This window comes from Triturus cristatus, chromosome 1_1 (genome assembly GCF_964204655.1).
Source record: "Triturus cristatus chromosome 1_1, aTriCri1.1, whole genome shotgun sequence".
Lineage (NCBI taxonomy): Eukaryota > Metazoa > Chordata > Amphibia > Caudata > Salamandridae > Triturus > Triturus cristatus.
In genome coordinates this window covers 9,922,777-9,947,966 of record NC_140579.1, presented here as the reverse complement: position 1 = coordinate 9,947,966, position 25,190 = coordinate 9,922,777, and the positions used below count along the sequence as shown (strand labels likewise).

At 49.0% G+C, this 25,190-nt stretch overlaps 1 long non-coding RNA gene across 1 annotated transcript in view; it reads right to left on the bottom strand.

Moving 5' to 3' along the window:
* Window positions 1-19,149: 19,149 nt before the first annotated feature.
* LOC146869112 (uncharacterized) overlaps window positions 19,150-25,190 on the bottom strand; it is a 43,361-nt gene continuing 37,320 nt past the window's right edge. Inside the window, exon 2 of the long non-coding RNA XR_014963239.1 lies at window positions 19,150-23,496. This is a non-coding gene — a long non-coding RNA (uncharacterized LOC146869112). The remainder of the gene's footprint in view (window positions 23,497-25,190) is intronic.

Here is a 25,190-nt window from a genome sequence, read left to right as displayed (position 1 = left end):
CCCCGTTACCGGTGCTTGTTCTGCGCCTGGGCTGGTTGCCCCGCGCCCATAGAACATCGGATCCGGCGCTGCGGGGACAGGGCCTGCGCGCCGGTGATATCGGGGGCTGGGGGCACCTGGCTGGGACTGCGGGCGGGCCCGGTGGTGTGCCTGCCTGGTGCCTACAGCGACGCCTTCGCCACGTGCCTGTGGTGGGCCTCGCCGCTAACACCTCACCATCGCGCTGTGCAGGAGACACGCTATGGGGGACTACAGAACTCCCCACGCTATCGGCTAGACGCCAGCGCGGCTCGGACCAAGAGGCGGATCACACTTTAATCCGGATGTGGATTCTGGGGCAGCTTTCAGCCGTGAAGTCCATAAGTCTGTGTACCTGGAAGTCTGCTCTCTCCCCTTGTTGAGAACGCTGCTGGATCTGTGCGGCGGGTGGCTTTCGCCCGGTGCGATCACGCAAGTGGCAGGAGCGCTGTGCGGGCCTACTTGAACCGCACACCACCTTGAGCACGCTTACGCAGCAAGACCCACTGGACACACGGCACAACCCCGGAGGCATGGGTCATAGGGACCCACAACAGAGCGCACTGCCATTTGGGAAAGCGTCTGAAAGTTCTTCATCTCTTCCCCCCTGCGATGTCAGAGAAGGCGGCCGCTGCGGAGGCCCCGGAGCCTTCTGATGCCTCGGTTGCGTCACTGCTGCTTGAGATGCGGGCTGGCTTCAAGGCACTGGACTCCTGCTTCGACACCCTGGATCAAACCATCACATCATTGGGCACCAAAGTTCAGGCCCACGACCACCGGTTGGACGTAGTGGAAGCACGGGTGTCGGACTTGGAGGATGGGACTGCCCAATCCCTGAAATGGTTAGAACAGACTGAACGCCTGCTAAAAGAGGTCGCCATCAAGAACGAGAACTTGGAGGCACGTGGGCGACACAACAACGTTCGCATCATGGGAATCCCAGAGACAACATTGACTGGCCGCATGGATTTCTTTGTGGAGAAGCTACTCACTGACCTGTTTGGCAGGGAATCTTTCACCCCTGGTTTTGTGGTAGAGAGAGCGCATCGGTCACTCTGCCACAGACCAAACCCGGGCCACCCTCCGAGACTTATCGCGAGACTTTGAAGTTTCATAGACATGACCCGGGACCCTGAGGGCAGATATGTCATAGTCACGGGGAATCTGTATGGCCGTAAAGTCACCTTAGTAAATACACCCCCAATATAGACGACCCAGTATTTTTTCCTCCCCCAAAAAAAGGTCTCGGCCAAGAATCCCTGTCTATTGACCTAAGATAGTGTGTCAAAGGACTCCAGATATCTTTGGTTCTAGAACGGCCGGTCATCCGCTCCCAGTATGCATCCAGCGTCTCCTGGCACAGTGCTGCGTCACTCAGCCAGTCATTCCTCTTAGGGGGTCCCATGCCTGCCCCAGTGTATTACAACCCTGCACGTTTAACCAGTGAAAGGAGCATTGCCGTCCGTCTGCGGGACTCCGGAGGTGTCTCTCTAACATAGCTTAATAGAGCAACGAGTGGCATGGAGGCCAGGGCACGGCCCGTAATGTTGGCGATGTTGCTGCATACCTCCATCCAAAAATCCTGGATATAGGGCGCTCCCAGGCCAGATGTAAGACGTCCGCACACAAAGCAGCGCAACTCAGGCTGCGTGCATCTGACACCAGGTCCATCCATCACTGCTGCGCCAGCGTATGATAGCATCTGAAAGAAACACGCTAGTGATAGGTTCCTTACCTTAGAATTACCCCCAGGTGTCAGACTGGATCCGGAAACTTTTCATCAGCAGTACCCCTGTGCGTCAGAAGGTGGCGTCGTGCAGCTCCGCGTCCTTCATAGGCGTCGTGATCGCCGGGATGACATCGCGACAGCTACTTAAACGCCGCCCACACGCGCGGACGTCAGTTCTTTTTTTTTTTCTTCTTCTTTTCGCGCCAGCAAGCGCAGATCCGGAGGGAGCTGTACCCAGAGTCAATTTTTAACTGAGTTTTTGGGGACTTTTGCCCAGTTTCAAGTCTTGCAAGGCTCGTGCCCGCATGATGTCGGTGACGGACCTGCACCGAGAGTGTCTCTACTGCCTGGGGCGCGACCATGACCCCACATCATGCCCCGACTGCCGGGCCATGGCTCTGAAAACCTTGCGGGAGCGGTCCCGAAAGTTGCTTGAGGCCCGGGAATCAGCTTTGTGCCGTTGAAGGTCCCGTGGGAGGTCGAGGGACCGGTCGCGGAGGTGCCACCATCATTCGACAAAGCCTTCCCACTCTGGGTCAGGTAAGACTAAGCACAAGAAGTCGAATACGCGATGTCGCTCTTTGCCTTTCCCATGCCTGTCATCGACACGGCTGAGGGTGGTGCCACCCCCACGGCTCCGGCAGAGCCTACGTAGTTGCCAACGGCCTACTCGCCCTTCCCAGGTCTGTCGGCGACTCTGGCCCAGCTACAGGAATTTCTGTCAGCCATGGCCAGCCTCTTTGGCCCGTCGAGTCCCGCCAGCGCCCCTTCGGGCCCCGCGGGTCCTCACCCTTCTTCGTCGACGGCTGCGGCCCTGATGTTGTCGACTGCTCCGGTCTTGGCGCTGCGAGACCCCCATGGATCAATGCATGGATCCCAGCCTATGTCGGTTGGCCTTGTACGACCTCCACCGTCATCGACGTCTACGGCACCGGCGTCGGCCGCCCCCCTGGCTGATGTCGTCCCCGGCTTCCACCATGACATGGAGGCGGTGCTGGACCTGTGTCGATTGACGCCGATGTGGAATTTCTATCCCTTTCTCCATCCTCCTCCTTCTTTTCCGCCTGCCCAGCAGTTTACGTTGGACTGGGAGGGGTCTGAAGACCCTCTTGCAGCCCGATGCAAGTTTGACCCAGACTAGGCAGAGGATTTGGAGGACTCAGGTGGACTGGATTTTTCTCCAAAACCTGGCGCACTGTCTCCTTCTACCGTGGCTACGGAGGAGGGTGGTACTTATTCAGTGGTGTTGCGTAGGGCGGGCGAGGTTCTCCACCTAGAGCTCCCTACAGTGGCCGTCAGGACTAACATCCTGACAGAAGTGCTTCGGCTGGCAGCTTCCTCTGCGGAGCCACTGCTCCCATTCAATGACGCACTTTCAGACGGTCTTTTGGGCACCTGGTCCATGCCCAACACAGGGGCTCCTGTGGATAGGAACGTGACCCATTTTCCTCTCTCAACACCCTACCCCTGAGAGCTTGGTTGCATCATCGAGCACATTTCCTACCGCACCTCCGGACAAGGAATCCAAGGGACTGGAGCAGTTTGGGAAGATTTTCTGTACTGCCAGTTCAGGGTTGAGGTCTGTGAACACTGCATGCCTCTTAGGCCGTTATTCCCACTCTGTGTGGGATACGGTGGCGCAGGTGCTGCCTCAGTGTCCGGAGGAGGCCCAGACGGTGCTCTCCCAAGCTATTGCTGAAGGGAGAGATGCAGCCAAGTTCACGATTCGTTGTGGCCTTGACACCGCCGACTCGCTGGGCAGAGCGATTTCCACGACAGTGGTGCTACGCCGTCACGCCTGGCTGAGGACAACTGGCTTTTCAGGGGATGTCCAGAACACTCTGATGGACATGCCTTTTGATGGCACTCGCCTTTTTAGAGACAAGGCAGATAGTGCGATTAAGCTCTTTAAGGACTTGCGGGCTACGGCCAAGTCCCTAGGCCTTTGGGCCACGCGCACTCCTTCGGCTTCTGCCTTTCACGGCCAAGGAAGGGGCGCCCAAACACGTTTGTTTCAGAGCCACAGGCCTGCGCAGCAACCGTCTCAGCGCAGCCGTGGAAATGGGACCTGCCGAGGTGGGTCACGGGGCCAGCGGGCAGGTCAGTCCACCACCACCACCACTGCCTCCAAACCTTCCTAGTCTGGTGTTTCAGGCCCATCAAACGCCAGTGGGCTGCAGGATTCACCATCGCCTCCCCCACTGGCGCACCATCACTTCGGACAGGTAGGTTTTACAGATAGTCCACAGGGGCTACTCCCTCCGCTTTGAGACTACCCCTCCAGCCATGCCGCCTCAGTACCACCGCTTGTCGGGGGATCACTTGGCACTTCTCCAGCAGGAAGTTGCGGCCCTTTTGGCCACGGGGGCCATCGAGCACGTTCTGACACCATAAGTGGGTCGTGGTTGTTGTTCCCACTACTTCCTGGTTCCAAAGAAGGACAAGGGCCTGCGTCCTATCTAAGACCTTCGGAACGTCAATTGCTTCCTCCGGAAGGAGAAGTTCTAGATGCTCACACTTGCTCAGGTCTTGTCTGCCCTAGATCTGCAAGACTGGATGGTAGCGTTAGACTTGCAGGATGCATACTTTCATATACCCATCCTGCCGGCCCACCGGTGTTACCTGCGGTTCACGGTAGGCCACGAGCACTTTCAGTTCACCGTGCTCCCTGTGGGCCTTACACGCGACCCTCGGATGTTCACAAAAGTGATGGCGATGGTCGCAGCTCATCTGCACAGATCAGGGGTTTCAGTCTTCCCCTATCTCGATGACTGGTTGTTTAAGGCGGGCTCGCCCCAGGCAGTCGTCTCCCACCTTCAGACTACGGCCGACCTGCATTTGCTGGGGTTCTCCATCAACGTGCCCCAGTCGCACCGGATTCCCTCTCAGAAGCTCCTCTTCATCGTAGCGGTTCTGGACACGGCGCAGTTTCGAGTTTATCCTCCCGAACAGCGAGTTCGGGACATTGGGGCTATGATTCCGATCTTTCAGCCTTTGTCCTGGGTTTCGGTTAGGATGACCTTGAGGATGCTGGGCCTCATGGCCTCCTGCATCCTGCTGACAAATCCTGCCAGATGGCAAATGCAGGCTCTGCAGTGGGACCTGGAGTTCCAGTGGGCGCAGCATCAGGGGAACCTGTCGGAGTACATCTAGATCTCGCAGGGCACTGCCCGACCATTGCAGTGGTGGCTCACGAACCAGCTTTGGGTCAGGGGCAGATCCCTCTCCCTTCCCCAACCGGAGCACACAGTGGTGACGGATGCGTCCCTCCTGGGATGGGGTGGCTGCATGGGAGAGGCAGAGATCAGAGGCCTCTGGTCTCTTGCGGAGTCCAGGCTCCATATCAACCTTCTGGAGCTCCGGGCGATCCTACTTGCACTGAAGGCATTCCTTCACTGTCTCGAGGGGAAAGTAGTGCAGGTGTTCACAGACAACACCACCGCCATGTGGTACTGCAACAAGCAAGGCGGGATGGGGTCGTGGACCCTATGTCGGGAGGCTCTGAGTCTCTGGACATGGCTGGAACATCAAGGCATTTCCTTGGTGGTGCAACACTTGGCAGGTTCTTTGAACGCCAGGGCGGACAAACTCAGCCGCATGATGGATCACGAATGGCGTCTTCACTCGGAGGTGGTGCAAGGTCTCTTTCAGCAGTGGGGAGAGCCTTGGTTAGATCTATTCACCACCGAAGAGAACATGCCATGCCATCAGTTCTGCGCGTTTGAATTTCCAAGGCTGCACTTGCTCGGCGGTGCTTTTCGTCGCGAGTGGAGTTGTGGTCTGTTGTACGCCTATACCACTTCTACCCAGAGTGCTGAAGAAGATCAGGCGCGACCGGGCCCAAGTCATTCTTGTGGCTCTGGCCTGGGTTCGAAGAGTTTGGTATCCTGAGCTACTCGGTACAAGCGTGAATCCCCCGATCCGACTGCCTCTTCGGGAAGATCTTCTGTCGCAGCAGCAGGGGACAGTCCACCCGAACCTGTCCAGCCTCCACCTCCTTGCGTGGAGATTGAGCGGCGACAGTTGATTCCTTTTGACTTGCCTCCTGAAGTCTGTGATGTCATTCTGGCAGCCAGGCGTCCCTCCACTAAATTGGTATACGCCTGTATATCGAGCAAATTTGTGGCATGGTGCACAGCAAAGACTGTGGATCCCCTTTCTGCCCCTCTTTCAGAAGTCTTATTGTTCCTTTTCTCTTTGGCCCAGCAGGGCTCTGCTCTGGGCACTATTAAGGGCTACCTTTCTGCAATTTCAGCCTTTCTCAGGCTCCCTGATTAGCCCTCTCTTTTCAAGTCCCCTGTTGTAAATAGATTTCTCAAAGGCATTACTCACCTTTTCCCTCCTATTCCGTTTGTGATGCCGCAGTGGGACTTAAATCTGGTTCTTGCTTATTTGATGTGTTCTCCTTTTGAGCCTCTTCACAACTGTCCTTCATTTACTGACTTTAAAGACTGCTTTCCTGGTGGCCATCACCTCCGCTAGACGCGTGAGTGAGCTCCAGGCTCTTTCCTGTAAACCTCCTTTTCTGTCTGTTCATCCGGACAAGGTTGTGCTTCGCACTCATCCTTCCTTCTTACCAAAGATTGTTGTTGCCTTCCACATCCGGGAAAATAATCACGTTGCCCACTTTCTTTCCGCACCCTTCCAGAGAGGAAGAGCGGCTCCACCGTCTGAACCCAAAATGTGCGCTCTTATTTTATCTGAATCGCACACAACAGTTCCGGGTGGATGACCAGCTCTTTGTTGGCTATGTCGGCGCCAAGAAAGGCCGGGCAGTACACAAGAGGACTATCTCCCGCTTGTGTATAAAAGCCTGCTATTCTCTGGCTAAAATGGAACCTCCGGTAGGGTTGGGTGCCCATTTTACCAGGGCAACAGCAGCTACTACTGCATTGGGACGTGGTGTCCCCCTGCAAGACACATGTCAGGCAGCTACGTGGGCCTCGCTGCATACTTTTAATAAGCATTATTACCTGGACAGCCAATGCCGGAGAGACTGCTTCTTTGGCCGTTCTGTTCTCCGTGACTTTCTGGTGTAATCTTGGTTCGCTGACCCACCACCGGAGATGGTATTGCTGGGGTATCTATTCTAAGGGGAGGAATCTATCACTAACTAATGTTTCTTACAGATATATCATTACCGAAGGTAAGTAACTTGTGCTTCTGTATAAAAACTTGAAATGAATTAAACGCAGCCTATAATTTTGGAGAGAGAGCACAAGATTGTGAGCAGCAAAAAGACCATTGTTCCTCACTAATTTCCAGATTAATGTCCAGATCGATGCTGTTCGCTGCATACATGCATAAATTTGCGTAATGACACTGCTTGGTGAAGAATTGGTAAGCTCTTCTTAAAGCACTGCAAACACTAGGGGGGCGCCAGAAAGTTATTGTGGAGCGTGTGCAGGGACTCCTAAGTTGGTAAAAGGTCATTGCGTCCAGAAGAGAAGCCGGGGAGTTCTGAAATACCGGTTAGTAACTAATGAAGGTGCCTTCAGGGTATGCCGCTCTAAAGGAGGTTAACTGCAGCCGGTGCAGACGCGCCTGCCCTCCAGCCTCAGACACCACCGGGAGCTGTGAGTGACCTAGAATCGGCACAAAAGCGGCAAAGAGGTGCTTCAAACGTGCTCTCTTGCACAGCTCATTCCATGCCAAGACCGTACACTCAACCGAATCGACCTGTCGACGCACCATACAAGGAGGACCATGAATCACAGTCTAAAGCAGACACGGAGCCGTATGATCTGCTTCTGGAGCAGTGTGTGGATGAAACTGATTTGGGTGAAGCCAGACATAAGCAAAGTGCAAATAGGCACTACAAAAATAAAGGTACATATCGGGCGCTCCCAAACCACCCTGTGCAAATGGAAGTTTGTGTATTTCCCATGCAACAAGGTGGGATTGCAACTTAAGGCAAAAGCAAGTTGGGAGGGAGAGAGTTAAATTGACACACATGTAGGGGGTATAGTCATTTTCGGCGATCTCTAATCTACCAGTAAGGGATAAGGGCAGCCTCAACCATGTCAGCACACGCTCATCTAACCACGTCTTCAACCTACCATATTTGTCACACCTCAGCTCCTGCGGGTGACAATGTAGCCATATTCTCATGTATCGGACAGAATCGGTGGCCCATGTTGGGGGAACGTTGGATGTAAAGGTCTGCGTGGCATCAGAAAATGGGAATAGAATGGACTTTGACCAGTTGATAGTGATGCCCACTATATGCCCAAACAGAATAAACTCCCTAAGGAGAGGGTTTAGATCTTCAGGCGGGTTCCGGCTATACAGGGTGACCTCATCGCATACATGGATACAGGAATATGCTGAGGCAGATGATCCGTGATTGGCTCCATTGCCACGCGAAAGGAATGGGAGAGAGCGGGCACCCGTGACGTATACCGCGAGCAATCGCAAAGGGAGGCATTTATTCGGGTAGGGTATAGAGTAATCTTATTTAGTGAATGAATGTTCGAGGCATGTGATCTGTAGACTCCTACCATCTAGTGTTGGGTCCATTTCGGTGATAGTGCGCATGGGTATCGACTCCATTGTTAGATTGTTTTCTTCCGCCATCGGGTTCAGATGTGTATTGCTGCGCTCCGCTTCGAAACTGTTTCTTCGGGTTCCCACTCGGTGCGCAATCCACTCTACCCATGTCGGTATTGGTTCGAACGTGTATTCCACTTCTCCGCATATGGTATCCATCGAGGAAAACCTCTGCTCTTTTGAAGATCTTGGAAAGGCCGTCCGGCCTAACCGCGTCGTTCTACTTCGCAGTCGATGGAAAGGACTCCATTTAAATTACACGCACCAACTTGCACGACGTCTGCAACTTGTGCTTGTCTACGGAGCACAACGAAGGGAACCGCGACGCGTGCAAATCTTTCAGATCAAAGAAAACGCTCTGTGGTCATCGGACTCGACGTCCTGAGATGCAGAGTCAAAATGTTGAATACCTGCCGGACAGCTTTGGTGAAGGATCTGAGCATGAATTTGACACACAAGGGGCCAAGGTGGAACTTGGAGGAACTTGTCCCCATCCCAGGATCGGATTCAGAGTTGGAAGAAGACTTGCCACAAGGTCAACGTACCGTGTCTACCATGAGTACCAAATTCCCCTTAACCCAAACTTCAACTTCAGCCCCACCCCCGTCTTCAGGCCATGGTCGGCACTGACCAGATGTTTCTGATGCTCCGGCTCGGCACCGAAACATATCTCTAAGCCTTGTGGCTCGGATCGAGTCGACCACAGTCTGGCACTGAGCCGAAACCTTCAGACTCTAAGCCGAAAACTGCTTTTGAGCCGAAATCCTTGACACTGAAAACAAAGCCTCCTTTAGCACCGAAACCTTCAGCCCCGAAAAGTTTTTCTGCTGGTACCAAAATCCTCTTCCAAAACCTATAACAGTTACTCCAAAATTGCAGGATCCAATTTTCGACGCCCCAGCACCTATCACGGTCACCAGGTTATCCTCCGGATCGGGTTGAAGCTTTAAGGGGTCCACCTCTCGACAGCCCCAAGTCCGGATAGAATAAATCCTCTCGGACTAGTGGGATGGTCAAGCGAGGGAAGCAAAGGGTAGGAACAGCAGGGAGGGAGACCTATGGACAACAGAGATAAAATAATGGTTTTACTGTAATACCAGGAGTCTAGCTATGCTACTACTGCACTTGCAGACACTACCCAATGGAATATATATCTATACCTGTAAAGAATATAATGAGGGCTGTACACCGGGTGAGATGTGAGGGTGAATACAGGGCATCAGCAGGTTCTTCACACAAGGAAAATAACAGGTCAATTAAGCAGCACATAACACTATTGACAAAACATACCCTCCCTATTGTCACAGAGTCCTGCAGTGAAAGCCCATACCTTCAGAGGAAGTATGCGTGTCCCCACCAGAATATGGATATTCAGTCCTGGACACCCCCAACTGATCTCCCCTACAAGTGAAGGATAACACAGAATCCAAAATTAATGGAATGCAAGGATCTGTAGTACATTACAACAACGCTACCACAGGTGTTCCAAAACACAAAGAGGTCTTCAATAGTTTTCTTCAATACCCCAAAAACACAATCCAGACCAAGTGTTCTCTTTGCGGCTTAAATAATTAATGCCGGACTTTAGTACCCCTCCTCCAGCAAAACGTAGGAAGGCATCACCTGAGGTATTCCTGCAATCTCGCTATTAATTCATAGTGAGAGTGAGAACAGTTCCAGGATACGCGTTTCTAAACAAAATGGTCACAACATTTCCTCCCGCATGAGACAATAAAGAACAAAGCGTCTCGCCAACGGGAGGAACTTGGAAACATGCTCCGGATACTCCGTGGCACTTGTGCATCAGAGAAAACAACTGAAACAATCCGGTGCACATTTGCACCCTTACCTGACCGTACTTCTTCCTACAGCGGGAACCACAGGATAATCGGCGTCATCTTACAGGCGCCATCGGCAGATATGCAGGTCCGCTGACAGCACGTCGGATAGTGTGCAACGTCAGCTCACGTGATGACAGCGTGAAAGGGAATGACGGGAATTGTAGTTTCTTGTCCTTTTGATCTCCGTTTGCGCTGTTAGTGCGAGTATGCTCGGTGAGCCCTGACAGCACCAAAATCAGACCCAAAGCAAAAGGAACTTTATATAAATCCAGATACAGGACGTGTTCTGACAAAGTCACTCAAACGCAAACCTGAGTCTGAGGACACCCCTTTCTTCATTCCTTTCAATAGAAAGAATGTGGGTACTAACCCCTCCCCTCCTACTCTTTCTCCACATTCCCCTGCACCAACTTTTCCACCTTTGCATCATTTGCTGATTACACCAACTAACTCTCCACCACCACCACCTGATGATGGAGATTGGGGGGGGAAATTTACCGTTAGACCCCTGGAAGGATTATCACACAGATTCACCTACAGATAACGACCCAGATCTTGACCCGGCAGAGCCTTCCCTTCCTGATGACAATGTAGGGTATCTAGATAACTTGCTAGAGCTGCGGAATGTCATGGGGTGCAGTTACACAAGGAATCTTTAGAAGAAGATTTCCAATTTGAAACACTCAGTACCACAGAAAGGGCTAGTTACGCTCTACCTATGCTTAAAGGTATAATGAGACATGCTGATGACCTCTTTAAAGAGCCAGTGCGTGCTCGCGTTTTCACCCCCAGGATTGATAACAAATATAAGCCTGCTCCCTCAGATCCAGTCTTAATTCAAGAACAGTTACCACTAGACTCTTTGATGGTGTTGAATGCCCGTAAACTGGCCAATTCACAGACTACAACGGATGCTCCCCCTCAAAACTATTAGACGAGACTGGTAAATGGGTAGCCACCCTAGCACTAAATCAGTGGTGCATTGCCAACACCCAGGCCCTACTGGCCAGATATGATAGGGCACACGGGGACGAAATGGAGCAGTTGCTACAACACCTCCCAGATGAGCACAAGGCTAAAGCCCAAGATTTAGTCCAGGAAGGGAAACTCATATCCAATTCCTCAATTAGATGCGCTTTAAATGCTGCAGAGACTGCAGCTAGAGAGATCTACACTAGTGTGTTACTAAGGAGACATGCATGGTTGAGGACATCTCTTCGGGTCCGAAGTAGATAAGTCATTAGAAAAAATGAAACACGACACAGAGGTAGCCAAATCTATGAGAGCTCTCCACTCTCCCTTTAATCGGGGGCTCCTTCCGTCACTCCTTTTACCGTGGAGTTTCGAAAACCATATCCTCAGACAATACTGCCACCTCTTACAAAGGCAACAGTCAATCTTCGTCTAAAAGGGGTTTCTTTAGAGGAGGATACAGAGGTATCAAAAACAAAGGTCGATGCAGGGGTTCCGCACCATGTAATTCCCCCTCCCCCCAACAAGCAGTGACTTGCCTAAACTTTCCCCCGATCATTCAACACCTGTCGGGGGACGTCTTCTACAATTCCTCCCCATTTGGCAACCTATCACCACAGACAAATGGGTACTTGGAATTATCTAACATGGTTATTGCCTGGAGCTTACCAACAACCCTCCAAACATACCACCATGTTCTCACAAAATGTCACCAGAACACTTGCATCTTCTTCAGCAAGAGGTTCAGTCTCTCCTCTCTAAAAGAGCCATACAACCTGTGCCGTTGCAACTTCAAGGGACAGGTGCGTACTCCCTGTACTTTCTCATCCCCAAAAAGGACGGCTCCTTGAGACCTATTCTAGATTTCAGATAACTAAACCTCTACATACTTTCAGAGCATTTCCACATGGTGACACTTCAACAAGTGTTCCCACTTCTACAGCCGGGCAATTTTATGTCTACTCTATATTTAAAAGATGCATATTTTCACATTCCAATTCGTCCCTCTCATCGCAAATACCTCAGATTCATGATAGTGGGTCATCATTACCAATTCAAAGTACTACAGTTTGAAGTCGCCACTGCTCCCAGGGTATTTACCAAATGTCTGGCAGTAGTCGCAGCACATCTGAGAAGACAACACCATGTCTTCTCACACCTATATGGCTGGCTCATCAAATCCAGCAGTTACCAGATGTGTCTCCAACACACTCAAACCACTATTCGCTTACTTCACCAACTAGGATTTACAGCGAATGCGTTGAAGTCTCATCTGCAGCCTTCCAACACGCAAAATTATCTGAGAGCCACGATAGACGCTCAGAAAGCTCTAGCCTCTCCCAATACTGCCAGGATTCACAGTATTCTGTCCCTTCTCACTCAATTTCGGCCCAACCAATCGTTGCCAGCAAGGGTCTTCATGCAACTGCTAGGGATGGTGGCGTCTTGCATTATAATTACTCCCCACGCAAGACCTCACATGCGTCCCCTTCAAGAATGTCTAGCAAGTCAGTGGAACCAGTCGTAGGGTCAGTTGACCGATCTAGTGTTGGTAAATGGCCGCACCCATTGCTCTCTGCAGTGGTGGAACCCACAACATTTATCCAAAGGGCGGTCCTTTCTTGACCCTGTTCCACAGACCGTGCTAACAGCAGACTCCTCGCTCACTGGGTGGGCCGCCCACCTACAAAGTCACACAATCCAAGGATTATGGACTCTAAAGTACAAGAGCCTACATATAAATCACCTAGTGCTACTAGCAGTGTTTCTAGTTCTTAAAGCCATTCAAACACACCTAATAGGCAAAACTGTCTTAGTCCATACAGACAACATGACAGCTATGTATTGCATACAAAAATGGGGGGGGGACACTCTCCAACTGTCACGCCTAGCACAAGCCATTTGGAAATGGGCCATCCATTACAGAATCTATCTCCTAGCAGAACGTCGTCCAGGAGTAAGCAATCAAATTGCAGGCCTTCTCTGCAGACCGAGACAGGAAATCCACGAGTGGGAGCTTCATTCACAAATTCTTCTTCCCTACTTTCAGGAATGGGGGTTTCCTCACATAGACCCGTTTGCCACAGCTCAAAAATGCCCAAGCTTTTCCTCCAGGTTCCCACACCCGCTCTCCAAAGGCAATGCCCTATGGATGAACTGGTCAGGGATCTATGCCTATGCTTTTCCGCCCCTCCCACTTATTCCGCTGGTAGTTTGGAAGCTCGGACAATCATCCCTCAAACTCATTCTCATAGCTCCCACATGGGCACGTCCACCTCGGTATACCACCCTGCTAAAGCTCTCAGTTCCACACCAAGGAGAAATTAGGCATCCAAATCCCAAGGAACTCAACCTAGCGATTTGGAATCTCAAGTCCTAGAGATTGGTTATTTACATTCCCACCAGACTGTATGAATAGCCTAAAGGAGGCTAGGAAGCTTGCTAATAGGGCAAATTAAGCAGCAAAATGGACATCATTTGTTATATACTGTAAGAATAACAATATCGATCCACATGATGCTTCAGTGCAAAACATCATCTGTTATCTCCTACACTTACAGCAATCTGTATTAGCCTACACATTCATTGGCTTGCATCTAGCTGCATACTTGCAAAACAGACTACACTTGTCTCTATTCAAAGTACCAGTAATCTAGGCCTTTATGGAAGGACTAAAGAGAGTAATACCACCAAGAGTTCCACCTGCACCAGTATGGAACTTAAACATAGTCCATACACGGCTAATTGGTCCCCCTTTTGTACCAATGCACAGGTGTCAATTACTGTTCCTCTCATGGAAGGTTTCTTTTATTATTGCAATCACTTCCCTAAGGAGAGTTGGTGAGCTCCAGGCACTAACTATGCAAGAGCCTATCTTTCAACTTCACAAAGACAAAGTGGTTCTTCGAACCAATCCCAAATTTCTTCCTAAAGTAGTTTTTGTTTTTCATATGAATCCGTTGTTACCTGTGTTCTTTCCTTAGTCTGATTATGTATCAAAATGAGCACTACACACACTAGATGTTAGACGAGCTCTACTGTATTATGTAGAAAGAACAAAACACTTTTGTAAAACAAAGCAACTTTTTGTGGCTTTTTCCACAGCACACAAAGGCAATCCCATATCAAAATCGGGATTTGAAAAGTGGATTGTAAAATTTATTCAGACATGTTATACAGAAGCAAAAAGAACATTGACAATACCTCCTAGACTGCATTCCAAAATAGGGGCTACTGTGGCCTTCTTAGGGAATATTCCCTTAGTCGACCTCTTTAAGGCAGCAAAATGGTCTACACCGCACACATCCACCATGCACTATTGTGTATATGTGTTAGCAAGGCAACCAGCTAATGTAGGGCAGGCACTACTTAAAACACTTTTTCAAACAACTGCAACAGCTATAGGTTAGCCACCGCCTTGAGAGATTACTGCTGTATAGTCCATGCAAAGCATGTGAGCTACAGCTCACGTGCCTCGAACGGAAAATGTTACTTACCCAGTAAGCATCTGTTCTTGGCATGTAGAGCTGTGGATTCACATGCGCCCACCCGCCTTTCCGGGTACCTATACCTGTTGCAGATTCTCACTTATGTAAATATGCATGGACATCTTCATTCTACACTTACTAAAACGATTTAACAATGGAGTTGATGCCCATGCGAACTATCACCGAAAGGAGTCACCACCTATCTTGTGACTGGAAAGACTTCTTCGAAGAAAAACAACTTGCAAACATCCGGACCCAACACTAGATGGCAGCAGTATGCAAAGCATGTGAACCTACAGCTCTACATGCCAAGAACAGATGCTTACTGGGTGAGTAACATTTTCCTTATGCCCAATACCAAACCATACAAGAAGGTGGAAAAGATAGTGCCACTCGAGCAAATCAAAGACCTTGGGGACATCGAGAAATGCCGCAGCAGCCTGTAAATGTGGTTCTTAAGTGTGGAAGAGGGCAAAGAAGGTGTGTAGGTTATGTGCCTTTGAACGTCCCGGCACAAAGCCCGATTGATATGGATGGATTATATGAGAGAGGCGATGCGAGGCAGTTTGGCCAATATCTTATTATCAATATTAATCGTGGAGTGAGGCCTATAAGATTCACAACGGGTAGGGTCCCGGTCAGGTTTTAAGGATGGTCACAGTGCGAGCTTCCCACAAAGAGGGGGCAGTACTCTTGTGCGCACAGACTTCACATACATGAAGATGGGGCGGGCAACTAAAGCTGCACATTTCTTGTAAAAGGCCTCTGTGAGCCCGTCCAGGCGCCCTATCCCCGGGCAGCCCAGATACGGCCTGTACAATCTCTTCGATTGTGAAAGGTTCATTTAGGAAAAGGCGATGACCCTACTCCAGCCAAAGGAGTTGCACAGAGTCCAGGTAGGAGATCAGATCTGGGGGGTACTGACCTCTGGGAAGATTAATCATAGTGCGTTGAAGAGTCTCAGTCCGAACCTGTATAATATGGTGGTCATCCTGCAAGGCCTGAGCAGTAACCGTCAAAGTCTTACCCGCGCTCTCTCTCCCTCCCCGCAATGCCGAGCACATGACTCCTTGCTCAAGAAATGGGTTTCGAGAAGGTCGTCCTCCTCACACCTAGCAAGTATGTCTCGGGTGGACGCAAGAAGATCTGTTGCACCAAAGTCAAAGTACTGAACTTCTAGGGCACAGATATCCACCTCTATGCGAGAAAGGGATGCCCGAATCGTCTTCAAGACCCCCTGCTTGCTTAGCAATACAGACCCTTTGAATAACCACCTTGAAGGCCTCCTACAGGGTGGAGGGGAGTCCACTAACTGCGTGTTCAGGCATTCAACAATTGCTTCCCTATTTTTGTGGTGGAAAACCTGTTTTCGTACAGCACCTGTGAGTATCAATAGAAGGTGTAGGGAACCATTTCAGGCGGACGCATCTCCAAGGACACGGGGGCATGGTCAGATAATGTGTGAGAGGTGTCTAACCTCGAGAGTCCAGGCCACATCGTCCCTGGTGTCCAGCCAAAAATCTATTCTAGACCATGTTTTGTGAGAAGAAGTGATGCATGTCCCCTTGTTGTAGTTCACATGATGGGTGCACCAGATGTCAGTCAGATTATTATTAGTGATGATTGCTTACAATTGGGCTGCAGCGGGTGGGTTCTAACACCACATTTAAGTCCACGCCCCACAATATCGCGCCAGTGCCCATGGTGTCCACTAGTCGCCACACTTCAGCAAAGAACGCGGGATCGTCTATGTTGGGGCTGTACATGGTAACCAGTATGAGTGGATGACCCTGCTAGAGTCCAGCCAGCAGGACGTACTGACCCTGAGGGTCAAAAAGCACAGAGTGCGTGCACCAGCGTAATCCCTCACAAAGGATCGTAGCCACACCCCTAGCATAGATCGAATAGCAGACTACATGCTTCTCCCCCACCCATTGCGTGTCCAAGTGTGGCATCGTCGTATCTGTCATATGTAACTCCTGCAGCAGATAGATGTCTACATTATGGCGCTGCAGATAAGACAAGACCAGTCTAGCCTTGCGCCTGTTATTCACTCCCATGATATTCCAGGTGAGACATTTAACGGAGGCTCGTCGGGATCAGATGTAAACAGCACAGCTGTAGGGTCAATTGTAAAGAATCTGGGGCAGAGAGCTGCGTGAGGCGGAGCAGCAGGACAAATAGAAGGAAAGTCAAATAAAGACATGCAGATAGCGTGACTACAACGCAGTACCCCCACCCATATTGACCCCCCAATCGGGCCAAAAATAATCAACCTACCCACCCAACAATCCCACAAACACAAACCAATGAATCCTATAGGGACTCTGTTGTATTTTACCAGATGTAGCCGAGTTGTAGTATAAGAGTTTCTCTATTGAGATCATGTTGCAGGATGGCAATCTAGTACAGTACGTTGGTTTCCATGTACATTTGCCCTTTCTCCCCACCAGGAGCAGCCTGCCTGCTGCTTAGCCCATCTTACAACTGTCACACCTCATTCACACAGGCACCCAAACATTCCAAGTATCACAGTCACACCAACATTCCACTCTCAACACATACACTTGCTGAGCAGCAGGAAGATAGGTAAACTGGGATACATATAATTAAATAAGCAGGATAGAACAGACTCATACTGAGGGGGCGAGGAGATCACCTAGCAGTCTCCCAGCACATAAAGCATCGGGTGGTCAGAAGGGTGAATCAGGGTAGTGTCGCCTGAGGTCACTGGCATCGGAGTGGCCAATGTGAAAGTAAGCAGGAATCCATCAGCATCAAGAATTCTTCACATGAAACCAGGTTGGTCAGGCATATTTAGGAATTGTCGCCGAGTCTACTTTATTAATTCAACAAAGGCCTGGCTTGCAAAGGGGCAGCATTAATTTTTTTTTTTTTTTTTACTTTTTTACAAAGTACAAGGAATTCAGGGGGTATCTACCTCACCTTAACCGCTGATAACTTTTTCAGTCTAAACCTGTCCTAAGTGCCCAAAATCTTCAAATACACATTCAGTCAGAGCGCTCCACAAACATATTCCCTTAGTGCAGAAAAAGGTGAATATAAAACACATCAAACAGTAAGTGAAAGAGTGAGGAAGCACCTCCCGTGCGCTACACCAGAGGAGCTACTGGCAGGTTCTCACCAGCATGCCCGCATCTATCATCCTCGGTTGCTTTCTCACTGGGAAAAAAAGAATGTGTGTCCAGTAAAGAGACAAAGGAAGTGCAAAGTTTTAGAAGTGAATGTATCCACAACAGAAACCCCGTGAACTATACAGGACAGTGTGTCCCAGGATTAAAATGGAGTTAAGTCTCACATTTAGCTTTGCCCACTTTATTCACAATCGTAAGCTTATTCAATATTACAAACACAGCATCTACACATCTGACGCGCGCCGTCTCGTTCCGGTGTGAACGAGATGATGCGCGTTAGATGTGTAGATGCGGTACATAATGAGCAACGAAAGTTCTTCAAAATAGAGGGATGTGTGTTGAATAGACACTCTTCTGGCACGGTGGAAGCTGGTACGTGGGCCCTTGGCTCCCACTTGACACTCTGCATACACAAGTCAGCTGTCCAGTGAGGCAAACATTAGCCTCACGCCCTGATGAAATTGCCACGATGATGCAGAGGCACTGAAATATGTTGGCCTACTTTGAAAAGGTTTGCAACATGCTGTGTTTTTAATATTGAGTAAGCTAACAATTGTGAATAAAGAGGGCAAAGCTAAATGTGAGACTTAACTCAATTTTAATCCTGGCTTTAGTTTTTCCCTCTAAAGCTCCTTGTTGTGAAGAAGTTGAGTCTACTTTATCCTGAAGCCGCGGGGGAGGGTGGTCTTCCGCCGGTCCTAATCTTCTTTCGAACTTGGCGGCTGCCCCGTGGTCAGTGAAGAAGTGGGTTTACCAGTGTTGTCTATACGGAGTTTGGTAGGGTACAGCAAGGAGTACTTGGCAGCCGTTTTCTGAAGAGTGCGTTTCACCGGAATAAAATCCTGTCTGGCAGGTTCGACGTAATGGTAAAGTCCGGAAAGCAAGAGATCTCACTGCCCTCGAACTGAAGTGGTCTGTGCTCCCTAGCAAAACGAAGGGCCGTGTCCCTGTCACGATAATTCATGAGCCTAGCTATTATCGGTGTGACAGGTTTCCCCAGAGGAGGTTGTGGCCCAAGTGATCTACGCGCCCTCTCAATGATCAGCATGGGGGATAGAGCTTCACCAAAGAGGGTTTGTAGCATTCCCTCCTCAAAATCCTCATTGCGTCCCATGGCAGTTGACTCTGGAACATCCAGGCTTCGCAAATTGTTGCGCAGAGAGCTTGACTCTAAATCTTCATTCTTGTTCCAAATAACTTTGAGGACTTTATCCATGTGGAGTAGGCGTTCGCCTGTCAAAGAGTGCCACCTCCGAGGTATGGTGTTCCAGTAGGTCTAGTGTCTCATGTTGATCTACTTTTTCCTTCAGGTGTGTCGTAAATAAAGTATTACGCACTCATAATTTCTATAGGTATCAATAGGATCATGCATAAAGCAAGAGGCTGAGTCCGTGGTATCAGGTTCAAAAGGGCTTTATTCCAATAACTCGAGTTATAGGGAGAATGGTTCCATCACCACAAGGGATCAGGAAGGGTCTTCTGAAACTTTATTCACAGAGTACAGTATATATACATTCAATATTATACGTAAGCAGGAGCGCTTCAGGCAGAGCAAGAGAAAATGAGATAAGAGCATGTGGGCGTGTAAGTAGGCGTGAAGGTTGGTGTCCATGTGGGCGACCACTTGATGAGTCATAGGTGGGTGGGTACCTGGAGGGGGTTGCGTGATCAGCTGGAACTTTACTGGAACTTTGCCTTACTTGTGCTCAACTCGAGCATGATGTGTAACTGGGGGAAGGTTGCTGTGCAGTCGGGGAGTCTGGAAGAGAGGCCTTCAGTGTCAGGACGACCAGCACATCTTGTATTATCTGATATCTAAAGTCCGGAGCAGGAACTGATCTGTGACATAGGTTGCCCATCACCAAGAGCCGATGTGGCTTCTATTTCTTTATTCACTGCGTGGGCCTTACATGGGGGCTATGGGCTTTTCACTGACGTGAGCTTTGCAATCACTGAAAGGGAGACAGAAAGGCTAGGCTCTATCCTTTGCAGGCGGGTTTTGTTTATTCCTCCTTTTCCAGGCAGGAATGTGATTCAGTAGGAGTAAGCAGATAACCGTGCTCAATACTATCTCGGCACCCCGGACTGGGCCCTTTTGGCTGAGGCCCAAGTGTGCGAGGCCAAGGATACGCAGCTGCAGCTCTCAGAGCGTCTGAGGCCTGAAACCTCTTTTCGGGCTCCGGCTGAGCCACAAAATGGGCTTTCATGAAAATGGCACGAGTGCAGGAAAACTTGATGTAAAACATGTAGGCCTCAGTGGAGATTTGTCGTTTCTCTCATGGGAGACTTGATGGCAGGCCACGTTATAGCATAGGCATCATGGTTGACAGGCCATGGAGGGAAAATGCATGGTGTACATGCATGTACACGAAACGTTGGGGAACACATAGGGGACACATAGGCCTTGTCATAATCTTTATTTTATCATTCCCTCCTTGTCCCCTAGTGGACCCTTCATGTCACATCTATTCTCATGAGACAGTCGATCTGTTCTTGCAGCATTATTTTTCCATTTTCAATGCTTTGTATATGGGGACGTGGAACACATGCAGTAGCACACAGGCCGCAAATGGCCGGGCCACACTGCAGACATAGACAACAACTGAATACCATTAGTAGTATTAACCCACAGACGGTCAACACTTTCCATCCCCATGCCGATATTACTCCCCAGAGCCAACTGGACCAAGTCCACGTGCCTGGGTCTTGATGTATGCTTTGGGCAATCTTGTGGAGCCTTGTTATTGCTTTGTATACAGATGGTGCGTTATTAGGAATAAAAACGCAACAGCTGGAGCCGATGATTCTACAAGCCCCGCCCCTATCCGCCAGGATGACGTCAAGAACAAGGCGGTTCTGAAGAACGACCATTCTCATAGCAGACTGTTCCTGGGTCAAGTTCCCCAGGGCTGATGCAGTCTCTTTTACAACTGTTTCTAGAATCCTTGTTAGCCTGCGGATAAGTTTACTATTCTGGACGGGACCTATGAAGAAAAAGAATCCTTGGTTGAAATCTGTATATTGCTCCCAAGCTGTCTCGGTCTGGTCAATGCCGGAGGCATCGAGCCCTCGTCTGTGTCTGATAAGTGCTAGTTGGGGATCTTGATGATAGTTCGATGGGGCCAAGAAAACGGGTGGCAAAAGAAATGATATGTAGCACGTCCCACCCCAGTCTAAGGGCAGCTGTACATAGGCTGTCTGGCCACAAATAAAGTAGGTGTGTCGTGATGCTCTGAAATAGGACTTTCCTTTGTCTTTAAACTCTATTATAGTATTACACTCGCTGTGCCCCAAATGTACTGAGCCTTCTTTTCTGACACACAAGTCCCCTTTTACTGGCAGGATTGTAATTGAGGATGGACCTACATTGTGTATGGGCTTGACATTCAACATTATAAAGTCGAGGGTGGCATTTCCTTGCTGATACTATTCATTTTCTAGATCTGTACCTTTTCTTTGGGGAAGACCTTCTTCGTCTGGGAAACATTCATGACTTTATTCAAGTTGGGCGCGACTCCTTCAACACGCACATTTGCACCGTGTCATCACGCTAAGGAGTGCAAGGACTAATTTGGGCACACACTGAGTCAGAAACTTCTGCTTGTACTCACTTTCATTTTTTATGTTCTATAATTGATCATAGGCTTTTTTATGAACCAATCGGGACATGCACACCTTTGCCCCGCCTTCGGTTAGCTGCACCTGGTTGACCACGTTATAGATCATAGTATCATAGCACACGAGAGGTGTCACACGCTCAAGTAATATGTTCATGAGACACCAGAGATGGAGATCTCTCTCTTGTGACCTTGCTAATGTCATATCTTCCTATGCCTCTACTTCTTCTCTCTACAATACCATTATACCATAGGGAACGAATGTGTTTCTCCCCCTGTTGACGCGCCATGCACCTGATGATGAGCTTTTTATAAAAAGAAATGGTGAGTCTACACGTAACCATGATTTATTTTCTACAATTGAAATAATGGTTGTGCTTTTAACCAGAGCCTTGCTATGCTTCTTGTTTTAACCGTTTTTACCTTGTCCTGATAAATCATGTATTGGTTAATTGGTCAATAACCAGGTAGTAGTCCAGTATAATTTCAGTCTGGAGTATAATAAATGGATCACTGCTTTACTAGACTAGTGGTGATTGACTAAACCTTTTTTTAATGTTTTACAGACGCCAAGGGTGGCTTTTGGTTTATATACTTTTTCCAATTTTTCTTTCCTTAGGTGACCCCTTTTTAAAAACAAAACATAAGGTAGGGGCACCTATTAAGGGCTGACTAACATATTCGTTTTCACCCTTGTTTTTCACACCACACTGTAGATAGTTTTTTGAGCGCATTTCACTTTAGTATTATAGGTCCTGACGAAGCGCCATGAGATCCCTCTGACTGACTGGGCGCGAAACATGTTGACCAGAAGAGTAGAGCGTAGCTAGCCACTCCTCCTTTGTGAGCAAATATAGCTTTGACGCCACTCACCCCCCTTTTAACTAGGTGGTTGACTGAGCCAATAAAATTACATTTCAGATTAACCAACCTTTTTAAATTCACTTACATCTACACTCCCGGGCCCTCACACGCATGCACCATACGGCAGGGAACAAAAGATCTCCGACAAAGAGCCCCTGTTTGGGTGCCCGTCGGGTATTGCACCGCCGACCCGACGAGGAGCAAAACCCAGATGATGAAGCATGACACCTAGCTTGCTGGGTGTGTGAGGGTTTCAGTTCCACCCTTAAGGGATTCCCTTCCCTTGTGCACCTACATTCACTAGGTGAAAGTCTGGGTTCGGAATACTTTATTCCCCTTCGACTTCCCACCCTGTAGGAACTACACATCTCTCGTTGATATCTTTATTCAAGTTACCCCATACCCAGTCACCCCTACACTCCTTGTCGTGACATTCTTTGGCATCACCGTTGATGGATGTCATTAAGGCAAACCATGCTCTGCAAGAACCATTATGGGAGAACGGAAAAGGGAAAAGAGGCAACACTCCCTTCACCTTCTGATACGGGGGAAGTCGGCCACAGACCCAGCAGTCTGTAGCATTGCTAGTCTGATGTGAATGGTGCAGCATCTGAATAAAGGTATTGTTGCGCAGGGCAAGTCGATAGGATAGCTCATAGGATGGCAGATCACTAAATGTGTGCTTTATGGTATCATTAGTGGAGGAGTGTAAGAGTGAGGCAATAGGAGGAAAAATAGCATGTAGTATTAAACTGATACATATTATCGTGATGCACAGAAGAGATAGAAAAATCAAAGTCACTATACATCTACCACGTAATATTTTACAGTATTTGCTTTTCATCTTGCTCTTTTTATGATTATCATTGTCCGAGATCTTATGCAAGTCAGAATACATGTTCAACCGATTCACCACCTAGTGGACTTAATTGATCAAACTGGGTCTGGCTTTCTAGATCTAAGTTTAGCTTTGTACTCTTGCTGAGGAGTCTCCTCTAGTAAAGGGGGCTCAAAGTCTGAAAAGTTCGTCTCCTTTTTAAAAGAGTCGTTATTCCCGAAGTAGCGCTTGCAGTGATGTATATGCAGCCATCCTTTCCGTCCTTCGACTTTAATGGCTGTCCTTGTGGTCAATAGCACTAACTTCGGCGCCTTCCACCTCGGCTCAAGAGGGCTCGTCCTGTCAAAGTTCCTTATTAAAATATAATCCCCAGGAGCGATGGAGTGTTCCTTGACCTGGGTGTTGTCAGGGAAGGCGGCGGCAACCTGCGAACGACAAGAGAGTAGTGCAGACATCAAGGAAGCCAGGTAATCTGTCAGCATGTTACTATCAACATCAGTAATCTTTTTAGGCATCGGAGTGCCCCACATATTCGGTGGCCTACCAAAGACCACTTCGTAAGGAGATAAGCCAGTTCTAGAATGGGCTACCATTCTCATGTAAAAGAGGGCAACCGGCAGGGCTACCATCCAATCTACACCTTTTTCTGCACAAATCTTTGCTAGTTTTGTCTTTAAGGTCTGATTGTGCCTTTCTACAAGGCCTGCTGCTTCAGGATGTCGCATACAATGAAACTTCCAGGTATACCCTAACAGAAGGGACACCTGCTTCATGAGTTCAGAGGAGAAAGGCTGACCGTTGTCGGAATATACGACACGCGGTAATCCATAACGTGGGAAAAACTCTCGCACCAATTGTCTGGCGGTAGTTACAGCAGTATAATCAGGGACTGGATAGGCTTCTGTCCATCTTGTGAGTGCACATACAACTACCAGGACATACTTGTAACCTCTACATCTGTCCATTTGGATATAATCCATTTGGAGGACTTCAAAAGGATGGTCAGGTGGATGGAATCCACCTTGTTCCATCGGAATGCCTTTACCTGGATTGAATTGGCAACAGATCATACATGTTCTGACCTTTTGTTTCGCTGCTGCACGCAGGTGCTTGTTGAACCATATATTCTGTAAGCTGTCTAGCATTGCTTTCTCTCCTAAGTGTGCAGGACTATGTGCGGTATTTATGATCACTTGTACCATCGAATCAGGAAGAAACCATGTTGTTTTGCCCTTAGTCATCCAACCCTGATCAGTCAGTACCCCTCCTTGTTCCGACCATTTCGTCTAGAGTAGCATGTGTCTGTATGTCTTGTACATCCCTGGAAGGATCCCTTACTGTCATGGCTTTGGTCATTGATGGTATCTGTGAGTTCGTCATGTCTAGTGGGGTCTGAGCTGTCTGTTTAGCAGTTCGGTCTGCCAGATCATTGCCTTGAGAAATGGTATCTGTGGCTTTAGTATGTGCTTTGCATTTCAGGATAGCTATGGCTGTCGGTAAATGTATCGCTTCCAGAAGGGCTTGTATAAGGGGGCCATGCTGTATCTTGGCCCCGTGAGAGGTCAAGAAACCTCTTTCTCTCCACAGTACTCCAAAATCGTGAACTACCCCGAATGCATATTGTGAATCGTTGTAAATGTTTACCCTCAAGTGCTTAGCTCTTATGCATGCTTGTGTCAGAGCGATGAGCTCTGCTGCTTGTGCTGACAGTATGTCTATTCTTTTAGTCTCTATGATTTCAGTAGCAGTGGTCACTGCATACGCTGCCACTAATTCTCCCGCCCCCGTCCTCATGCATGAGCCGTCAACATAGAGTGTTAGGTCAGGGTCTGGGAGTGCAACATCTGTCAAGTCTTGTCTTGGTTTAGTCACGGTATGTATCACATCAACACAGTCATGTGGGGAAACGTTTTCTGTACTGGAGGGCAAAAGAGTAGCAGGATTCAGTATGTTGCATCGTCTGATCTCTATGTGTGGTTGAAATAACGTCAGCTCATAACCTGTCAGTCTCGCTACAGTCAGGTGTTGGGTTTGTGTCCGGTTCAAGAGAACCTCCACTGCGTGCGGTACTTGTACTGTCAGGGGGTGGCCCAGCACTATCGAGTCACTTTGTCTTATG